Source organism: Ochotona princeps, chromosome 11 (genome assembly GCF_030435755.1).
Source record: "Ochotona princeps isolate mOchPri1 chromosome 11, mOchPri1.hap1, whole genome shotgun sequence".
NCBI lineage: Eukaryota > Metazoa > Chordata > Mammalia > Lagomorpha > Ochotonidae > Ochotona > Ochotona princeps.
This window is the reverse complement of record NC_080842.1, coordinates 4,917,783-4,923,782: the sequence shown is the minus strand read 5'-3', so window position 1 is coordinate 4,923,782 and position 6,000 is coordinate 4,917,783. Positions and strand designations below refer to the sequence as shown.

Genomic DNA, 6,000 nt, shown 5'->3' with positions numbered 1-6,000 from the left:
CAAAAGGGAAGCTGATGCATTCGTGGTATTTGGATAGTTAAGACCTTAATGATGCTAGAACCTGAGAAGCCTAAATAAATCACCAAGGGAATTAGTAAATGTTAAGAAAGTTATTTCACTCACAAGGCATTTGCTTTTATACTATCGTAGCTAAAAGGTTGCTGGATAGCTCTGATTGCCAATGTGTATACCTTTAAAAACACTTTGTCTTATTTGTGGATAAAATACTATCTTACGATTTGATAGGGTGTTTGTTCACCCAAAAGATAAAATAATCTAAAGAGCAACTGAAGGAGCACTGCCCGTTTGCAGTTTGACTTGCAGTTCCTTGACAAACATTTCAGGCAGGATCCTGTTAAAGGCTGACATGTAGTTACAGTCACTGTTCTGAATTTGGGTATTGCTTTTTTTGTCTGTATGAGAACTAGATTAGATGTTATCAATTCTTGCTGCTTTTAGTGAACAAAAGGTGACTGCTGTTCATTTCCTTTCTGGAGCTTTGGAGACATGGTCAAGTTCTTAGAACCAGGGGGTAGTTGTTTTCCCTCTTGTTTGGGTAAGTTTCGCTTATACCCCTGCAATGTATGTGTGTGTGTGTGTGTGGGGGGGGTGTCTGATGTGATCAGTTTGCACTGTGTGTGGGGGGGGGGTGTCAGATTGCTTGGTAAGGAAGCATGTTGAATTTTAGTGTAATTAGTGTCCTTCCCAGAGGCTGAAATGAGCTTACTTTCTGTTCAACCTCAATGACGGTTGATTTTGCTGATTTTAAAGGTATTTAGGCTTTTTTTGGAAATATTCACCTCTTGCTTACTTTCAAAAAAGAGCCATTAACCCTTTTTAAAAAGATGCAATAATGAAACATATACCTCATAGCTTCATTTGTTATTGTATTGTGTTGCTAAACATTAATTTTTTTTTTATTTTGAAAGCCAAAAGGGATCATGTAAAATTCATAGCTTAAAGTGAAGGGATTTCCCTGATCATATATTTAGATTAAAATATGATGTCAGCAGAGAACCTCCCAAAAAGGGAATCTCTTAAAATCATAGCATTTAGGAATTCTGACATTTTTTCTTTATAGACTAACCATATTTTGTCAAGCTTTTACTTTAACAGGCTTTGGGTTTTAGAGCCTAGCAAACAGTGTCCTGGAAGTAATGGGTCTTTTTTTTTTTTAGTAGTTAATCTGTCTTCTCTCCTCCTTTTTGACTTGGTAAGAAAACGGTGAAAGGAAAACCTCCCCTGATGGGTCCCCCAGAGGTCTTTTACGTTCTGTCATTGGGTGTGAGTCATGGCCTGACGTTTTGGGGGGTTTAAGTATGTTTGGGTTAAGCTGATTTCAAGTATAGCATCTGATTTTCAAACATGAAAGGATCATTCAGTTAGAAATGAATATATTTGATACTTTTTTGTACCTCAGAAATTTCCATATTAAATTTCCCTTTACTGTAACTTGATTTTTTTTAAGGATTTACTTGAAAGTCAAGCTACAGGGAGTGGGAGACATTGGGGGGAGGGTGGGAGAGAGAGGGAGGGAAGGGAGAATCGAGATCTTAATGTTTTTGCTGCAGAAATTGTCAAACAGTAAAAATGCCAGGTTTTCAAGAACCAGCATAGCTGGCTCATTATTGTAGACTGCATGCACTCCATTCCTGTTACTATGGAAACATACTGAGACTGTGGGTTTATCATAAAAACCTTGAGAAACGTTCCTTGCAACAGTTCACATAGAGAAACATCTGGATCCCTTGTTTATGCTCGGATAAAGGCTGACCGCCCTCCTCCTCTGTGTTGTGGAAAGGCATGTCGTATTGCACGATTTTTTCTTTAGCTGTAAAAATTCTGGTGTGGATATATCAAGCATACTTTGCTTTTGATTGCATTTGCTGGACTAGCCTTGGAAAATGATGTTTATGCCGGTTCAGTTAACCATGCCTGCGAAAATTGTGTTTTCGGAACTTCTGCATTCTGAACTTAGGAGTTAGAGTATCAATAACAAGAGCTTTAAACAGATGGACTAGTGAAGTTTCTTTTAAAGAAAAATGTAGTTGGGTCTTTGGTTGGGCTAACACTCTCCCTGGAAGTTCATGTTACTTGAGCCTTCCAGGGAAGGGTCTACCCGAGCGCCGGTGGCAGCACCTGTGAGCCATGTCAGTTCAAGGTTGCCTGCAAGTGACCCGAGGAGGTAGCAGCAGCCACTTTCCTCTTACCGTCTGCTGTCTCCTCGGAAAGGCACCAACGGCTCTTGAAAGTGTTTCACTTCTGTGTAATGACTGCCTCCAGTTTACACACATCAGTGTGAAAGATTCACCAGGGGCCTTCCCGTGGTTGTGTAAGAACATAGCCTGTGTGGGAGTGAAGTTACTTCCTTCTCTGCAGTTTAAGGATTAATTCTGTGAGACGTGCCTGCTGTCTTTACAAACGCAGAGGAAAGTTACTCAGACTCAGAGCTTAAATGACTGCTTCTTAGAAATGACTTGCTGATCTCAGAAGATGGCTAAGGGCACATGACGCACACGAGGTGGTATGAGTAAGTGCCTTACACTGGGGACAGTTTCAGCAGAACTAGGGACACAGGATTCATTCATCGATTTCTCTTGATTCATCTAGAATTCTTTGGAACAAGAATTTATCAGATATTGTCTTACATGCTATTTCAGATACTCTCCAGATTAGAAATAGTAGAAGCTCTTTGGCCTTCCAGTATCTGTTGCGATCGTAGTGGCAGCCAGTGCTTAGTCACCATCTGGTTCACGCTGTTTACTACTGTATTCCTTAAGTCTTACTCACAAAATCTTATCTTGTCTTACCAGAGACTGTAAATATCTTTAGGTCAGAGATGGTGTTTTGCACTGGTTTCATAGCCTGACTTTGCACACAGGCTTCACGGGGTCCCCAGATACGGAGCTCTGGCTGTGTGCCAGTGTCTGGGGGCTGACTGTGGTTTAACGCTTTCATTCTCACAGCAAGCCTGCGTATGTGGACAGTAAAGCTGAGGTTTAGGTGTACTGCATAAATTGGCCTAAAGTCACAAGCTAACACGCCCTGGAGTGAGGCTTTGGAATTGGCAGCTTGATTCTGAATCAGGGTGCTGCATAGAGAGCACCCAATTCCAGAACTCAGGAAGGTCTTAACCTGTGCAGAAGAAATTGCTGAGTAAGGGATTTTAGTTTGAGTTTTAAACTAACTTTTAAAAATTATTAAAACTGCTTTCTTGGTTGTATTATTACATTATTTGGAGACATAGTAGAAAAAAGCACGGCCTTATTCATAACTTGGGCTTTTTAGAAAATATAGTAAATGTGTAACGTTTGGCCCAGTTGATGCCATGATTGAATGGAGGTTTTTGTCTTAGGCAGTTGTAGCTTTTTATTTTCAGTACTTTTCCCAGACTACAGCCAAACTATTTTTTCTTTAACTTTTTAAAAATCAATTTGTATGAAAAATTTTCAAAGATTTTTTTATTTATATTGGAAGGTCATATTTACAGGGAGAAGGAGAGACAAAGATCTTCCATCTACTGGTTCACTCCCCAAGTGACCACAATGGCTGGAGCTGAGCTGATCTGAAGCCAGGAGCCAGGAGCTTCTTCCTACGTGTAGGAGGGTCTCCTACGTGGGTGCAGGGTCTCAAGGCTTTGGGCCGTCCCAGGCTGTCCCAGGCCATAGACAGGAAGCTGGAAGGGAAGTAGAGCAGCCAGGATATGAACTGGCACCCGTATGGGATCTTGGCACATTCAAGGCGAGGACTTTAGCTACTGGGCTACTATGCCAGGCCCTTTTCTCAACTTTTTACTGAAGTATTTTCAAACCTTTAGAGAATATAAAAGAATATTACCATCAGCACTTTGCTTGATGTGTGTATATAAAAAAACTCTTATTTGAAAGGTAGAGTTGCAGAGAGAAGGAAAAGGAGGAGAGATCTTCCATCCACTGGTTCACTCCCCAAATGGCCACAAGAGCCAGAGCTGAGTTGGTTTGAAGCTGGGAGCCAGGAACCTCTTGTTGGTCTCTCACACGGGTGTAGGACCCAAGGCTGTGGGCCAACCTCTGCTCGTTTCTCAGGCTGTGAGCAGGAGCTAGATAGGGAAGTGGAGTACTGTGAACTGGCGCCCAAGTGGGATGCTGGTGCTGCAACCTTGAGGATTAGCCTGCACTGTGCTGGCGCCTTTAGCAAATATTTTAATTTACTTTTACTTATTCAAAAAGCAGAAAACTGACTTATTCCGTCAGCTGGCTCATTGCTGAAATGCTCACAACAGGAGGGATCAGGCCGGGCAAAAGCTGGCAGCCTGGAACTCAGTCTCCCAGCTGGGGTGGGGGTACCAAGTCCTTGAGCCTCCCAGGCTGTGCATTGACAAGGAGCTGGAATTGGGATCAGGGCTGGACTCATGGGACGCGGGTGTCTGTCCCAAGCGATGTCTTGACCCCTGCACCAGATTCTCCAGTTATCTGCAAGGTATCTTTTGTTTTTTATTAAACCTGTGTGAATGAGTTTAAGTGCAGATTCAGTTGAAGCTCATGTGTTCCATTGGGTCGCTAAATCTGTCTCTTAATTTAGAGTAGTTTTTCCACCTTTTGATTTTTGATAACATTAGCCTTTTTTTTTAAGGGCCCAGGCCAGCTGAGGGGTGAGTTCACATTTCGTATTTATCTGATTATGCTTCCCTGTCCAGTCATTTTAAGCATCGGAAAGAATGCTTGGGGGTTAATGGTGTGTAAATATATGACTTCTGAATGAGGCTTGTAATGCCAGGTTGTCACTTACACTTAATGCCATGTTTGATCACTTATTTAAAACAGTGATAGTGAGATAGCTCCATTGTGCATATTTCTGTTTATAGTTAGTAAGTAATCTGTGGGGTAACAGATATTCATGCTGTGATTTCAGCTGCCTCTATTTTGCTCAAAAACCCTTAGTTGGATCAGAAACCTATTTTCTGCAGCACAAGCATATAAGGTGTTTTTGAGATAAGCCCTTTGTTAGATAAACATTCAGCAAATACACACTCCTTGCCTATGACTTCGTTTTTTCTTTTTTTTAGCTATTTAGAAGTCCACTTTATCAGTATCTTTTTTTTTTTGTAGTTCATGATTTTTACTCCTTGTTTAAGAAATATTTGCTTCACGCAATGTTACACTTCCCCTGTGTTATAGTCTGAAAGCCTTCCAGATCTGTCTGTGGCATTTATAGGCGTTTAGCTGTCTTGGGTGTGATGTAGAGGAAGGGTAGAGGGCCTGGTTTTTTTTTTTTTTTTTTTTTTCACACACAGAGTTACTCCTGCCCCCTTTGTTGACCATATAATTATAAGCATCCACTTTAAAAAAAAGATGTATTGATTTGAAAAACAGTTACAGAGAAAGAGAGACAAACAGCTGTCTGCTGGCTCACTCCACAAATATCTGCAAGCGCCTCACTTGGTTCAGACTGAAGCCAGGACCCAGTAATTCCATCCCTCCTGCCTCCCACAAGCTGAAGGGCTGTCTGCTGCTTTTCCAGGTGCATTAGCCGGGAGCTCAGCTGAAAGTGGAGTGGCTGCACGAGGGCTGGTGCTCACGTAGAGTGTGCCAGCATCAGTCAGCAGCTTAACCCTCTCCACCACAGTGCTGGCCTGTAAAGGTTTTAGTTGTTTTTTTTAAGATTTATTTATTTTTAAATTTTAAATTAGAATTTTTTTATTGGGAGAGTGAAAGAGGTTGTGGGCATTCTTGAAGGATTTGGTGTAATATGGAGCTTTTGAGTTTTTTAGTATGACATTGAACTTACTGAGTTTTTTTTAATATTTATTTATTTTTACTGGAAAGGCAGATATACAGAGAGGAGGAAAGACAGAGAGGAAGATCTTTCATCCACTAGTTCACTCCCCACGTGGCCGCAATGTCTGGAGTTGAGCCAATCTGAAGCCAGGATCCAGGAACCTTTTCTAGGTCTCCCATGTGGGTACCGGGTCCCAAGGCTTTGGGCCATCCTCGATTGCTTTCCCACAAGCAGGGAGCTGGA

At 41.6% G+C, this 6,000-nt stretch overlaps 1 protein-coding gene across 2 annotated transcripts in view; it reads left to right on the top strand.

The window, feature by feature from the left end:
- Positions 1–161: 161 nt before the first annotated feature.
- Positions 162–6,000, top strand: part of NSD3 (nuclear receptor binding SET domain protein 3) — a 93,748-nt gene continuing 87,909 nt past the window's right edge. Inside the window, exon 1 of one of the 2 annotated variants that reach the window (XM_058669780.1) lies at positions 162–556. The gene's annotated coding sequence lies outside the window, so the exon portion shown is untranslated. The remainder of the gene's footprint in view (positions 557–6,000) is intronic. The other variant, XM_004598513.4, reaches the window with a different exon arrangement.